This window comes from Anomaloglossus baeobatrachus, unplaced genomic scaffold (genome assembly GCF_048569485.1).
Source record: "Anomaloglossus baeobatrachus isolate aAnoBae1 unplaced genomic scaffold, aAnoBae1.hap1 Scaffold_49, whole genome shotgun sequence".
NCBI lineage: Eukaryota > Metazoa > Chordata > Amphibia > Anura > Aromobatidae > Anomaloglossus > Anomaloglossus baeobatrachus.
The window spans coordinates 828,350-844,965 of NW_027444249.1; the positions used below are offsets into that span (position 1 = coordinate 828,350).

General features: G+C 45.4%; 1 pseudogene; it reads left to right on the top strand.

Moving 5' to 3' along the window:
• Positions 1 to 16,107: 16,107 nt before the first annotated feature.
• LOC142281959 (U2 spliceosomal RNA) lies at positions 16,108 to 16,314 on the top strand (annotated as a pseudogene).
• Positions 16,315 to 16,616: the final 302 nt, after the last annotated feature.

Here is a 16,616-nt window from a genome sequence, read left to right on the forward strand (position 1 = left end):
TGAACAGAGCTGGGATCAGGAAAGACTTTGCTACCTACCCCGGTGTCATCCTGGGGACGGTTAATTATGGCGTATTTTTGAATTTGCTTGATGCAAATCAAAACATCCTGTTTGCAACTAGGGCCCAAGTGCTGCCACTGATGGGGTGGGTGTCTGTGTGGCCCAATTTTTGGAAAAAAGGGAGACTCCGCTTGGAGTAACCCTTGCTTGCTGTGTTTTTAAAAGAAGCCAAGATGAACAGAGCTGGGATCAGGAAAGACTTTGCTACCTACCCCGGTGTCATCCTGGGGACGGTTAAGAATAGCGTATTTTTGAATGTGCTTGATGCAAATGTAGCTGTGAAGTGTACAACTGGGGCACAACTGCTGCCACTGAAGGGGTGGGTGTGTGTGGGGCCCAATTTTTGGAAAAAAGGGAGACTCCGCTTGGAGTCACCTTGCGGTGTTTTACATGATTTTAGAATGGCGTGCCATGCCTATATCTGTGTGTCCTCCTCTTTTTCCTTGTCCAGCTGTTTTGTTTTCGCATGAGTATATGTCCTTGTCACTTTCCCATGTGTTTGTGTTGTGTTGTGAGTTGTTTGTCACCTTTTGGACACCTTTGAGGGTGTTTTCTAGGTGTTTTACTGTGTTTGTGATTGCCTGCCATTGTTTCCTATTGGCTCGAGTTCGGTTCGTCGAACGTTCGACGAGCCGAACTCGAACGGGAGCTCCGTTCGGCGAACCGACCTCGAGCCGAACCGGGACCGGTTCGCTCATCTCTACTCCTGGACATAGCATTCGAATTACCAGGTCCCTGAAGGCTGAAATGCGTAGTGGCCGGAAATCATGAACAATTACAATGGGCGTATGTGCTGTAGATCCTGCATCAGTTGTAGCTTGGAACTTTGTCTTTTCACGGATTTGCCCGTCTCTCATGGTGTTGGGCTATTTTCGGATCAAAATGGTGTGTCCCTCCTTGGCCCGTATCATGGGTTATTTCAGGGGCAAATTTAACTCTCTTAGCACTTTTCTCCTTAATTGTGGCCGTTGAATTGTGGGGTCAAGGTCTATCCAACCAGCATATTTGTTGTTTTTCAGACAATTTAGGGCTCGTGCATAGTAAGAATAACACAGGTTTCCAAGGGTAAAAATTTTTGAAAGATGTGATTTTTTTCATACTTTTGATCATTGGACTCAGTAAAAATATTGAAAAAATATCATCACGTACAGTTTTTTCACAAACACTGATTCTATAGGTGTTAGGGCCAGGTGGACGGGCAGACCCAGGAGGTGGATCTACTGGGCCGAACACCTTAATGAAGGCAAGGGGTCCGGTAGCCGGAGCACTACGGGTAGCAGGACAGTCCGTGCAAAAGAGTGGAATGGAGAAGTCCCTGGGACCACGGAGTCACTGATGGTAGTCCGGGTGACGGAGCTCAGGTTCGGAGGCCGAGATGTCAGGCAGAGTCCGGAACCGATGGAGCGAGAGGACGGGTCACCACAGGGATCAGAGATGGTACGGACTGACGGGATGGCAGATAGTCAGCGTTCGGGGTTCGGGAATCGGCAGGACCGGATGGCGAGGCAGGAGCGGCTCTAGAAGAGAGATAGGTAAGTATATCACAGAGACACAAGGAGACCTGACTCCTAGCTTAGGAAACACGAAGAACAGGCCCCGCCCACTTGGACATTAAACCCCTTTATACCCTGTACCTGTGTGTTCAATTTCCTGTCAGTGGACGCTGGCCCTTTAAGAGAGGGTCAATGACCGCGCGCGCGCCCTAATGCGCATGCGCGAGGCCCGGGTGCCAGAAGCCAGGGCACGGAGCGGTGTATAGGAAGCAGGGGAGCCGGCCTGGAGCAGGGCTGCCAACGGGCGCCGGGAGCGGGGACCGGGCCGCCTGGGGACCGCAGGTGGTGGAGGCTGGAGACCGTGGAGCGGGGGATGTCTGCCAGAGGAGCCGGGGAGCGAATCAGGGAAGCCGGGGAGCGTGGCAGGTGAGCCGGGGGGCAGAGCAGGGGACCCGGAGAGCGTGACAATAGGTTTCCAAAAGGTTAGAATTCTGAAAAGATTCCCTCCATACTTTTCTGAAGATGGTGCTCTAGTGTATTCAAGCGATGTTCCTGTGCTGATGGAAAATGTAACATTAAGTACAATGTGAGCGAGTGGAGACACGTCATTGTTTCATCCAAAAAGTCTGAAAGCTGTGCTACTGTTCAATGGCAGTAAGTATTCTTCAGTGTGTGTAGGGCATGTGTCGCGGGCAGAGGGGCCACGCACGCTACGCTCGGGTTCGGGGACTTCTGCTGCTGCTGCTGCTCGGTGGCTCGAGCGGAGGGCCAGATCCGGGGACTCGAGCAGCGCTCCTCGCCCACGAGTGAAAAGGGGGTGGTTTGTTTGGGGAGATAGTTAGTGACGTCACCCACAGGTCGTGGTGATAATGGGCACCACCACTGCTGGTGACGGGGATCCCGGGAGCGATGGCAGGGAGCAGCTAGGATGTTGGTTCCCCCTCCGTGGGTAGGGGTTGGTGATCCCGGGGCCCGGTGGCGGTACGGGGAGGCTGGATGGCTGGGGTGTACGTACCGAGGGAGCCCGTTTGCCCGCAGGCGCTGGCCCTTGGATCTCTAGCCTATGGCGGTGGCTTTTTATCCTCACGGTGTGGACGGTTGCCTTCTGTCGGGTCTTGGGTGTTAGGGAACCCCTGGGATTCCGGTCACTCTCGGATTTGACCATTGTCGGCGGCTCCTAGCCTGGTCAGGGTCCAATGGCCCTGCCTTTGTGCTTGGTACAGATCCGCTCACCGGTTCAGTTCCCCTCGGGTCACCGCCCGTCCCCGGTCCTACGGTTCAGCTGACTTGTACCACCTCCTGCAGACGGCCACCACCGTCTGCCGACCTTGCTGACAGTGCCTGGGCTCCTACCCAGACACTAACAGTTTCTGTCCTCTCACTTTCCACTACAAAACTAAACTAACTGCTTTTTCCCGCCTCCAGGCCTGTGAACTCCTCGGTGGGTGGGGCCAACCGCCTGGCTCCGCCCCACCTGGTGTGGACATCAGACCCTGGAGGAGGCAACAAGGATTTTGTGTGACTGATGTAGACTATCCAGGGGAGGGGGTGTGTGTGATTTTGTGTTTGTGACTACCTGGCTAGTCCAGGGCGTCACACATGCTATGCACTTGGAAGAAAGCTGTGAGAATTTAGACTTTATTCTCAAGAAACTTAACTACAAGGAGCATGGATGGTCAATATGTGGTGGTCTAAAAATGTTCTCATTGCTTCTTGGGCAGCAAGGAGGATATATTAAATACCCATGCTGTTCTGCCTCATGGCAGCCTGCTAATAGTCATTCATTGAAATTTCTGTTACAACCCCTAGAGGTCATTGTTATTCTTTTGAATTGCTGAGTTTCCCTTTAAGCTAAATGTATTCTGGGTAAGGAATGCCTCCCTGAGCTGAGAAGAAGCCTGCAGCCATTTTCTCTTTGGATTTGTCAGGAAAGGACATGCCGACTTACCTCTCTGTACATTCACCCCTGCCTAGTGTAATCCGGTGAGCAAAGCAAATTACATGTGTTAGTGATAGAATCCTAGATGGAAGAGTGTAGTAAATGCATTGTACATTGTACTTCTACACCTTTAGTGTCATCCCTGTCTTGTTTGTCTAGATAAGATTTCTATGTATTGCAGATGCAGTGACCTTTCACCTACATTCTCGTAAGAACTGCATCTCATGTACTGTTATGCTATGTTAACTCTGTATTAACACTGTACTGACTGTAATCATTTTCTTGTTATAGTTTTTACCCGTATAAAACAGTATCTTGGATATACCGTATTCTGTCTTCAACTGCATCTTGGATATTCCTATATTCACTGTATATTCCATGTATACTGCAATCAAGTTCACGTTACCAGCTAATAAATCAAGGCTATTGAACTCCACAGTCTGTTTATTTGAAATGTGAACTAGGGTTTAGCTGTATGCTAGAGATTCACAGCATTACGTAAAAGAAGGCAGAACACATGCTTTTTGTGTGAATTGGAAAGCCAGGTTAGGACTCTTCACTGGAGCAAAAAAAATTGGCCAACAAGAACATCTTTGTAACCGGGACTCAAGAACATTGTTGCATAAAGCTTAGTTGATCCCACCTAAAGTTCTCTGGCCACCACTCCACTGTAAGCTTGGACTGATGAAGCTGTTTGTGAAAGCGCTACTGAAAGAAGGAGAGATGTTTAAGTACCTGTGTACCAAGTTTCAGGGACTGTCAGAATCAAGTCTGAAGGAAGGTGTGATGCCCTGGCAAAACCAGGTAGTTACAGATAGGCCCCCGCACAACACCTTTCCTCACTTAGGAAACACACAGCCGACCTGAAACCCTAGTCACCTAGGACCCTGAAGCCAGGACCGAAACCAGCGGCCTAGCTAATTAAATGATTGAGGGCAGGATTATAGGTCCTATCCCACCTAAAGTCCCTCAAAGAAGACAACAGCCCACTGATAGGGATAAGGCCACCGCCAGGGCCCTTAGATCCCACGGGCCAGCGCCTGCGGGCACGGCTCCTTAGGCCATATCCAGCCGGGAGCGGACTCCTGAGTTCCAGACCAGGCAGTCCACCATACACAAAAACAAGTGCAGAGTAAAGGACAGCGACCACCAGCCTGGGTGGGGGACCTGAATGCAACCGGCCGGGGCGGCAGGCCACCAGCACCTTTGGTTTACCGAAAGACTCGTGTGATTCATTTACTGTGAGTAACCAAACATCCCCCTGCTTGCTCAGGCGCGCCGGCCCTTGCCATCACCATACCCTGCACAAAGACACTGGGCCCCGGGGCAATTATCCCTACACACGGAGGGGTTAACATCCAGCTGCCACTACATCTCTCCCGGGTATCCCATAACGGCAGCGGTGGTGTCCCACCTCACCACACACCGTTGGTGGCGTCACAAACTTAATACGGCCTAGCCCATACATCTACATTCCTCCTTTTATTCGACATGTCCGCGAGACCCCCGGGTCGAGCCACTCTCTTAGAAGGTCTGGATCCGACCAACGGCGGCTGCTGGCACAGGGGCAGCACAAAAGCATTTTTGTGGGTTCGGATATTCAGAAACCCATGAATGAAGGATGACGTGTTTTAAACAATAATGAAAACTGTTGAAAAAAGGGCTTGGGACTCTTTGAAAGAAGCAATAAATACGTTTCTAGGTAACAACAAAGAATCAAAATTTAAGTCCATCGTGGAGAACATGCTGAAACGTTTCAAAGCCTTGGGTTGTCTAATGAATTTGAAGTTACATTTTTTACATTCCTATTTGGACTACTTGTCTGAAAACCTTGGTGCTGGTGGGAAGAACAAGAAGGTTTTCATCGGAATATCAAGGAGATGGAACGACGATACCAAAGTAAATGAAACGTGAACATGATTGCCGGATGCTTCACAGAGAAGATCCACAGGCCTTCTATAAGAGAAAAGGGGGATCTAGAGAAAAGGAAAAAGTGCAAGAATAAATTTCTAATAAAGTTGCAGAATGACTGTACAATAAATAAATGTATTTTATATATAAAATTGTGAATATTTTTGGTTACAATAAGTATTTTTCTTGTTCATGTCACTTGTATGTAACTTCACACATGGATTGTACAAAATCAATATTTGATGGTTAAAAAAAAATATTTTTTTTTTTTTTTTTAAATCAGGACATTAGAAAACATAATAATCAGTCACTGGATTTGAAGTTTCATAAACCAAAATTTTACATAGCTGTGTAATTTGTCGGGCACCCACCGACAATAGAATAGCGCCAGATTTAGGAAGCTGGCTGAGGTCTGCAAAGTCTGTAGCCAGGTGACAAAATTGTCCAACCTGGGTTTCTTCCTTAAGTAGTCTCTGGTATGATGATATGGTATAATCCTGGCAGCCGGAGTCGAAATCCCTAGATTGCGGTTATGATCTCCAATCGGAATTGGAGCCCCTAGATTGAAGCCATGTAGCCAAGTGATCCTCTAGTTGAAGCCAAAGTCCCTAGACCGAGTCCACAAGGCATCCTGGTTCTGATCCCCTAGCCAGCTCCTAAGAGCTTAGACTAGATCATGCAACATCCATCAACAACCTGGTGACTCCAAGAAGTCCCCTTTTATAGCCATAACCTTCCCTTAGGATATACTGTGCCCTTATCAGATTGGTTGTACAAGGTTGCTTCTCTTATTGGATGAATTTCAAGCTGCATGGATAATGTTCATTTAAATGATGTGGATAGAAAGACTGAAGATATCTACATGTAGTCTGAAATCCATCATGAATCAATACTATTTTACACAGTCATAAGCAGCCCATGGGCATTCACCTGCATTCAAACCAATAACAGCTCATAGACCAGACAATCCATCTACCACTGGACCAAAGACAGGAAGTTAAATCCACTGCCTGCGGTAACCAACTTAATCCTATAGGCTACTCACACAACAAACCCAACAGAAAGGAAAAAAACATGGCTTTGATTATCCATCCATTGAAAACGCATAACCATTGTGAGCCATTGGACAATGCAATTGGACACTTGGTGACATGGTGCACGGCCCAATGAATCAAGTCTTTACTTCATATTCACGGTTTAAGCCCTTGGGTTCTAATGTGCCCAGAGTACATATCCAGAAAGATTCTCTTTCTTTGAGCTAAACACAAGTCAACAATACATTGTAAGCAGATTCTATTACCAGTCCCACACCATTTTGTGACGCATAATCACACAGTGATCCAATTAAGATTCCAAGTCATCGAACATGTCCAAGCCATACGCAGAGGAGGCAATAGAATTAGGAAGCTCAAAGAAAGGGAATCTTTCTGGATATATACTCTGGGCACATTGGAACCCAAAGGCTTAAACCATGAATATGAAGTACAGACTTGATTCATTGGGCCATGCATGGACATAATGGACATAATTCTAATAGGCAGGACAGGTAATAAGGAGCACAAGTTATATGCTAAAATGTGTTGTGTGACAAGACAGACACAGGAAAGGACATGATAACAGGTGTAGGGACCAACAAGGTGAGACAAGGGGTATCAGGATAGGGTCAAGTAGGTATGAATGTAGTAATGGGGCAGGCATAGAGAATTGTATGTGAATGTGAATTACAATAAATCACTAAGGAAAGGAATATGTGAGTGTGTGCCTAATGTAAACTAATATTGTACTGGCAAAATTATAGATGGAAAGGGAGAAGGGGAGGGGGGAGAGAGGAGGCTGTAATTGACTACAAGGGTATGAGTTATGAGTGATCATAGGGATAGTGTTACATAAGTGGAAATACCTATGGAGGACCGGATGTGTAAGCGCATACCTTATACAAACCTATAGAGTGCTGATGGGTGAGAGTGTGATGTTAGATATAAGACATCCTATAGTGAATAGTGAGCCGTAATCAAGTGCAACAGGGATATTTCACGTGACTATGGGAACCTGGAAGGTAAAGAAAGGGGAGAAAAAACTGTTAGACAAGGTAATCAGACATAATGTAACCAGTTGATCAGACATGATCACCTGGTTTGAGACCCCCTGCCTTACACTATATAGATATCATGTTCATTCCCCATCTATCTTGCTCAGGAGAGCATCTCCCTCCCCCGGCACCAAGAGCAGCTCATACTGAATTGTTACATTGACTAGTAACACTGCACACAGAAATGCACCTTAATATTCCACTGTTAACCCTTTCCTCCCAGCAGTAACACACAACTCCTCACCTTGAAATCATGGTGATTTATGGTCAGAATGACTTCAATGCGGTCAGTGATTTCTATTCTAGCTCTGCTCACATAGATTTTATATCCACACTCAACTATAGGCCGTTCTTCATATTTTGGGGGCTTTTAGTCAGATATACTAGTTTGTGCCTGTATAGTATTGGTGTAGATGGGAGTGTAGGGCATGGGTTACATGGCACTGTGGTGGAATACTGATGGGAGGTATTGGTGCTGTGTTTGATGCTTCTACTGGGTATTTTCCTACAAATACTGGAACAGCTCACTGCTTAGAATGATCCTTCCCAGCTCTATAATATATTATATATACCCCACAATGCAGGCTCACACACACATTTGTCTCAAGTGTGTTGTAGGGACACAGATACAGTCTTGGTCATGTGACTAAAGGCTACTTTACACACTGCGATATCGGTCCCGATATCGCTAGTGTGGGTACCCGCCCCCATCTGTTGCGCGACACGGGCAAATCGCTGCCCATGCCGCACAACACCGACCAGACCCGTCACACATACTTACCTGCCCGGCGACGTCGCTGTGTCCGGCGAACCGCCTCCTTTCTAAGGGGGCGGTCCGTGCGGCGTCACAGCGACGTCACTGAGCGACCGCCCAATAGCAGCGGAGGGGCGGAGATGAGTGGCCGGAACATCCCGCCCACCTCCTTCCTTCCTCATAGCGGCTGGGAGGCAGGTAAGGAGAGGTTCCTCGTTTCTGCGGTGTCACACGGAGCGATGTGTGCTACCGCAGGAGCGACGAACTACATCGTTACTGCTGCAGTAACGATAATCGAGAATGGAGACCCATGTCACCGATGAGCGATTTTGCACGTTTTTGCAACGATGCAAAATCGCTCATCGGTATCACACGCAGCAACATCGCTAATGCGGCCGGATGTGCGTCACAAATTCCGTGACCCCAACGACTCCGCATTAGCGATGTCGCAGCGTGTAAAGCCCCCTTTAGTGGGAGTGGTGTACAGGGTCTTAGCAGTAAAGAGTATTCCATATTTCTGCCAGATACCCACAGAGATATTGAAATCTGAAAAAAGAGACTTCTGCTCATTGAAGGTAAGAACTGCTCACATAGCGTTCAACTCCACAACAAACGAGTGCTCTAGCACTGGCATCTCAGCAGGGATATTCCCCTACTACACATGTGTGTCTAGGTCACTGTGACAGTTTACAGGACATAACTCAGGGCACCTAGACAGAAGGCAGAGGGACTACTTTCTATTTCTGGTGTAGAGCTTAGTACAATATATATATATTTATACTATTACATGGGACATATGTACCTTGTATTACCATTATTCGCTGTATATGAACCCCTTTTCTCCGGGCATTATTTGTCTATAGCATTTTTCACGAACCTGAGGCAACTGAGAACCCTTCAGTGAAGGAATTCCACTAACCCTCACAATACCTACCAGGGGCCTCCCTGCAGTAACTCAGGTAGTTGTACCCATTCTCTTTCCGCATTCTATGTGTTCTTCTTTCTTCTTTTTTTTCTTTTTTCTTCTTTTTATTTCTATCATGTAGTTCAGGGGTTTATAGATATATGTCCTGCATCTCATATTTCCTTTAGTGGTGCTTCTTACCCATTCTCATATCATTTACCCTAGTATTTCATGATCCTGAGGCGACTGAGAACCCTTTAATAAAGGAATCCTTTTTCACCTGAATTGTCAAGTGATACTTACCAGTGACTATCACGTAATGTTACAGGTAGTTCCATTTTCTTCCTCTTCTTTCTCTCCTTTCTTCTTTGTCACACGGTCCATTGTGTTATAGCCCACGTGTCATGATAACACTTGTACCATCTTTTCATTTAGATTCCACCTACAATTATTTACCGATTCCAGTTCTGGAATAGGCTTTCATCATCTACCACTAGAATTCTCAAGTTCATAAGGTACTGAGACATATACATGTTCACACCATTATAAAGAACAAAGTATAAACATTGAGGTTTTTCTCACACCCATGTTCCTGTGTTCTTTGATATGATATAAATTGGTGCTTCACTTGCCCAAGGTTGATGTAGATATAAGGGGCTTTTCATATTATAGCAAATTTATATTACACCTTTATGATGTCCTTTTGTTAAATTTATTGTTGAAAAAAAGCATATGCATATATACACATTGTCTTCCCAGTATATGATGATACAAGCAAGGCTATATATAGGTCTTTTTAGAAAAACCTTTAGAAAAACCTTTGCACATAATTATATTATATGGCTATTATGAACGGTCTTTCACAAATTGATATATGTAGTGGTCATTGAATGTTGGTTGAATTTAAACATTGTTTAATTTTATGCAAATTATAACCAATTAAATATATGCATAAATAGTGCTCTAGGCAACAGCTGAGTTATCCTTGAGGAAGGGGGCCGTTACACGCCCCCGAAACGCGCGTCGGATCAGGACTCTGTTTTTGCCTACCTCACCTGTGCGGTGATAACCTGCCAAGTAATCTCTCCCTCGTGTGGAATCAACCGGCTTCCACTGGACACGGTACGGATTGCCTGCTGGAGAGGTTGAGAGGTTACCGCTGACATTTCCTTTGTCTGCAACCAGGATACATTGGTACCTCCAGCGGTTCTGCATTGCTCGTTTGGAAGCGGATCGGAGCCTTGTGTGGTGCTAACCTGCCAAGCAACTTCCTCCTGTGTGGAATCAGTCAGCTGACACTGGATACGGTCTGGACTGCCCGCTGGAGAGGCTGAGTAGTTACCGCTGATCTTATTGTTGTCCGCAGCCAACATCTTGGTGCTTTCAGTGGCTTCGTACTGCTTGATTTCGAAAGTACATTTGGGAGAATACGGGACCGGCTGGTTTGTGGCCTTGTGAAGTGTTATAAAGGCTCTGTAAAGAGGGATGTCGGTAACCATACATCTCCCCCAGAGCCAGCACTAGTCGCGGCCACTGGCCTCAAAACGTCCGCTCTGGAAGTCTAACAGGTCAATCCTGTACATAGCGGTTCCAGCCTAATCAACGGAGAAATCCGGGGTGTTTTTTGCGGTCAAGTTGTTGTGAGGTTTATTCCCCCAGGCCCTGGGGGCGAATATAACGTCGCAAACTTATATTGTACAACTTAAAACTTGTAAGTTAGCCAGGGGTGGTATAGTACATCTTTCATTGTATAAGTCTAAATTATTAACCAAACAAAATATATGCCACCGGCCGGGGCATTACATTAGACTGGTAAAACTAAATCAATGTGAATATTGTATCACCTCGAAGTTAATTGGTTATACAAAAGAATTTTATTCTCATTACTTTCATTTTTTATTTTATGTGGTCCTTGTTTTATGTGGTCCTTGGTTTTAGTAATAATCAGTGTATTGTATATTATCAAATACTCTGTCTTGAAACAAGGATAGCAAAAAATTTTTTATTTGTGGTCTATTAATAAAATTATAAAAACCCATCTAGCGCTGGTTTATTGTGGATTTTTACTTAAAATCCTTTACACAGTTTATTAAAGGCTACTTTACACACTGCGATATCGGTCCCGATATCGCTAGTGTGGATACCCGCCCCCATCTGTTGCGCGACACGGGCAAATCGCTGCTCATGCTGCACAACACCGACCAGACCCGTCACACATACTTACCTGCCCGGCGACGTCGCTGTGACCGGCGAACCGCCTCCTTTCTAAGGGGGCGGTCCGTGCGGCGTCACAGCGACGTCACTGAGCGACCGCCCAATAGCAGCGGAGGGGCGGAGATGAGTGGCCGGAACATCCCGCCCACCTCCTTCCTTCCTCATAGCGGCTGGGAGGCAGGTAAGGAGAGGTTCCTCGTTTCTGCGGTGTCACACGGAGCGATGTGTGCTGCCGCAGGAGCGACGAACTACATCGTTACTGCTGCAGTAACGATAATCGAGAATGGAGACCCATGTCACCGATGAGCGATTTTGCACGTTTTTGCAGCGATGCAAAATCGCTCATCGGTGTCACACGCAGCAACATCGCTAATGTGGCCGGATGTGCGTCACAAATTCCGTGACCCCAACGACTCCGCATTAGCGATGTCGCAGCGTGTAAAGCCCCCTTTAGTGGGAGTGGTGTACAGGGTCTTAGCAGTAAAGAGTATTCCATATTTCTGCCAGATACCCACAGAGATATTGAAATCTGAAAAAAGAGACTTCTGCTCATTGAAGGTAAGAACTGCTCACATAGCGTTCAACTCCACAGCAAACGAGTGCTCTAGCACTGGCATCTCAGCAGGGATATTCCCCTACTACACATGTGTGTCTGGGTCCCTGTGACAGTTTACAGGACATAACTCAGGGCACCTAGACAGAAGGCAGAGGGACTACTTTCTATTTCTGGTGTAGAGCTTAGTACAATATATATATATATACTATTACATGTGACACATGTACCTTGTATTACCATTATTCGCTGTATATGAACCCCTTTTCTCCGGGCATTATTTGTCTATAGCATTTTTCACGAACCTGAGGCAACTGAGAACCCTTCAGTGAAGGAATTCCACTAACCCTCACAATACCAACCAGGGGCCTCCCTGCAGTAACTCAGGTAGTTGTACCCATTCTCTTTCCGCATTCTATGTGTTCTTCTTCTTTCTTCTTTTTTTTCTTTTTTCTTCTTTTTATTTCTATCATGTAGTTCAGGGGTTTATAGATATATGTCCTGCATCTCATATTTCCTTTAGTGGTGCTTCTTACCCATTCTCATATCATTTACCCTAGTATTTCATGATCCTGAGGCGACTGAGAACCCTTTAATAAAGGAATCCTTTTTCACTTGAATTGTCAAGTGATACTTACCAGTGACTATCACGTAATGTTACAGGTAGTTGCATTTTCTTCCTCTTCTTTCTCTCCTTTCTTCTTTGTCACACGGTCCATTGTGTTATAGCCCACGTGTCATGATAACACTTGTACCATCTTTTCATTTAGATTCCACCTACAATTATTTACCGATTCCAGTTCTGAAATAGGCTTTCATGATCTACTCACTAGAATTCTCAAGTGCATAAGGTACTGAGACATATACATGTTCACACCATTATAAAGAACAAAGTATAAACATTGAGGTTTTTCTCACACCCATGTTCCTGTGTTCTTTGATATGATATGTGTTCATTTCCTTCACTATATAGGATTGCAAGTTTTCCATTTGTACCTTAATGGCAATGACGCTATACAATTGAACACATATCATCCTGTTATCCATATAGGTGTGTATTTACCTGCTTGACTATTTTTGGTTGTTTGATCCAGAATGTTTCTCCAGATAGGTCATGTGGAAATTTTCTTTCCTCAGTACAAATGTTTTCACTATGGCTTTGGAAAAATTTTTTGTATGTGCATCATGGTCATTTGACCCATTGTACTCTCAAGTAGCAATATATTGTACTGTTATGTTGTACTATGTACTAATTACGTGTTTATATGGTTTTGTAACCCTTTATGATCTTAGATAACTTTATCCTTGATAAAGACCTAAAAACAAGGTCGAAACGTTGGATGAATTATCCTTTTGCACAAATAAAGAATTTTCAGCATTCCAAGAGTTCTTTTCTTACGTTATTGATCACTATAGTGTGCCAGAGCTATTTCTATTGAATTGACTCTTATTTTTTCTGAGCACCTGCTATATACACAGTGACCCAGACATATTCAAGTTTCATTCAGAAGGCAGAGGGAAGCCTTAGCAGCTGAGCCTATATCTTGGCTTGTGAGCATTAGAACAGGCCGGCGATTACAGGGTAACATGAAAAATGTCCAGCTTGCATTATGACTAGAACATGACAATATCCTTTTAAGTACTAACCTATGATGCGTTCCTAAGCAGTTGATGTTATATGTTCTACATTTCATTTTCTGCATACTTTACAAGTAGTAGAATTTGCTTTGATATAGGCAACTGGATTTTCACAATGAAAGGCAAAGGATAACGCCCGAAAAAGACGCCATACATTATGTCAGTGCCATCACTGACAAACCTGGATTGACCATGAAATACATCAATCCCCTTAAAGGTGAGTTAAAACAAGTTTTAACTAAATTGCCTTAATATTGTCATGCATTAGAATGACTGTCTTAGGTAATGATAAATATTTTCTACAGGAAGAGGAGTGTTTGCTGAAACTGAAATCGAAAAAGGGAGTTTTGTTGCAGAATATCGAGGCGAGCTCACGTATGCACTTACGATGGTAGACAACTACTCGAGATTTATGGTTGTGGTACAAGTCAAAGATCTAATGGCCCATACTGCAGCGAAGGTCTTCCAAGCACACTTATGCAGACCTCATGGCTACTCAGAGAGAGTCCTCACAGATCAAGGCACAGCCTTTGAAGCGGAAATCTTCAAGGACTTCTGCAGCTTTTACCGATGCAGGAAGATGCGCACTACACCCTACCATGCTCAAACCAATGGTTATCAACCTGCTCAGGACTTTACCCCATATTCCAGATGTGGCCTTACAAGTGATTTATAGAGGGGTAACAATACGTTGGGATCACCGGATCTAATCTCCCTTTTTTATACACCCTAAAATCTTGTTTGCTTTAGAATAAACAATAACATCATAAAGGTATAGCAGTACCGTTTCAAAGTTTTGGTGTCCCAAGCAGCATTCCATCAGCCTCTGGAAGGTTCCTGGCAAATTGCACAGCTCGAAGGGCATGCTTTTGAACTCGCAGAGACCCATCGGGGTGGCAAAGGCGGTCTTCTCCCGGTCTGCCTCAGCAACGGACACTTGCCAATAGCGACTAGTGAGATCAAGGGTAGAAAAATAATTTGCAGTTCTCAATGCAGCTAGCTATTCCTCAATACAGGGGAGTGGTGCTGTCCTTCTTCTTTAACAGGACCAACGGAGCTGCCCAGAGGCTACAACTGTCACGGATAACCCCAGCCTCCTTCATGTTGCTCAACATGTCCTTGGTACACTGGTAATGTGCAGGTAGTTTTGGCTTATATCTCTCTTTGATGGGTGGGTGTGCACTTGTGGGGATGTAGTGTTTGACCCCTTTTATTCTTCAAAAGTCTAGCGGATGTTTGCTGAAGACTTGCTCGTATTCTTGCACTAGCCTGTAGACCCCCTTCTTGTGATGTGAAGGTGTGGAGTCAGTGCCTACGTGTAATTCCTTACACTACTCCTCTGGCTGACTTGGTGAGCTGTCACTGAATGGGTGGGCTGAAGCAATGGTGGATGCTGCTGTTTGGATAGCATGTGTATCTACTGAGAACAGCTTATCAATGGTGGCAAATCGGAGCAGCTTAATCTCTTGCTCTCCGCAGTTCAACACTCTCATGGGCACTCTTCCCTTCCATATTAATGAATAAAACTATGATGTAAATAGCATATAGATACCCCACAAATGCAGATAAAAGTAGGTTATGGGAAAAGGGGGAAGAGAGAAACAGGAAAATAGTGGAATAAAGTATACCTTCCAGGTGGGAGAGGAAATGGCAGCACAGCCAGTGGAGGTGAAGCAAGGGGAGCCTGCAACTAAAGAGTTGAGAGCGTTATCACATGGTGACTGAGCCTGATTGTAACGGGAGCATAGAGGTGCCGATCCTGTCTTACCTGCGTTGGTGTAGAAGTGGGTGTCCTGTGGTGGAGTCAGCTATGTGCAGTGGTGGCCGTGGGTTCTTTTATGTGCGACCGTAGTAATAGCTGCGCCCACTTCCTGTATGGGAGTGGAATGCAGTGAGGGTAATGGAACGCACGCCTGCGCATTTGTGTTTAACGTCGCGCATGTGCAGAACGGAGAAAAGGCTGCGCTCACTTCCTAATGAAAGGGAGTGAGACGCATCTGGGAAGAGAAGGGAAAAGATTAGGGTTTGGGGATGATGAAAGGGCTTTCTACGGGCAAGGATGGTAAAGGGTGGCAGTGACGGAAAGTCAGGCAGCCTGTCCTGTCCTGTCCTGTCCGTCCGTCTTTTTGTATCATGAATTGGAAAGACTGCAAGGGGGAGGGGAGGTGCTTGTGTCCAAAAGGAGGAGTTATTCAGATTCATTGCAGTGGGCGGCGGCTGCAAAAAGCACCATTCTTCTTGTTTTTGCTCTGCAAAACAGCCTTTTCAAGGGTTGGCTTGGGTGACAAAATGTCTTCTGTAGGCGTGGGTTTGTCTCCCTCTCCCTAAGATGTGTCCGGTATAGGCCAGGGTGCCACTCAAGGCCGTAACCAATTCGGGTTATAGCTTCTCGGCCTTTTGGCTAAGATCAAGTGTAGTTTCGGAGGACGCTACCTTGGTCGGTACTGGAAGGTGCCTGGGATTGCACGTCTGCCGGCCTTGAGGAAGTGTGTGCGCCTTCTGGTGACACATAGCCCTCTTGTGCCTGGACGGTTCCCAGGCAACGGGAGGCGATCACCTTTGTTATTTTGAAGTCCTACTGATAAACAGAAAAAAAAAAAAATTAAATCTGTTCTTATCAGTTTAATATCTGATACGTCCCCTCTCTGGGGACCATATATTAAATGGATTTTTAGAACAAGGAGATGGAAAAAATCTTGCTCTGTCCACTGCACGCATTGACCTGGTATTGCAGTACCTCCAGGACCGGTGCACCCCTTCTTAACCCAGTTTCCAAAAGCAGAACTCAATTCACCTGATTCAAATGAGCCCCATTAGTGAATTGAAAGAAAGCAAAAACTTTATATGCACCTCAATTTGGCCAATTCACTTTTCACACTTTCACCCTTTTTTTTATCTTTCACACCTTTTACTTGCTTTATTGATGCAAAAAGCTGTGCCAAATAGCAAACTCATCTCCACTCAACTTGACCAACTCTGCTATGTCCCGTGCAGTATCTTATTCTCAGTCTTATCTAGATCATTTGCAATTGAATAGAATAGATCCCTTTTGGCTGCTTAT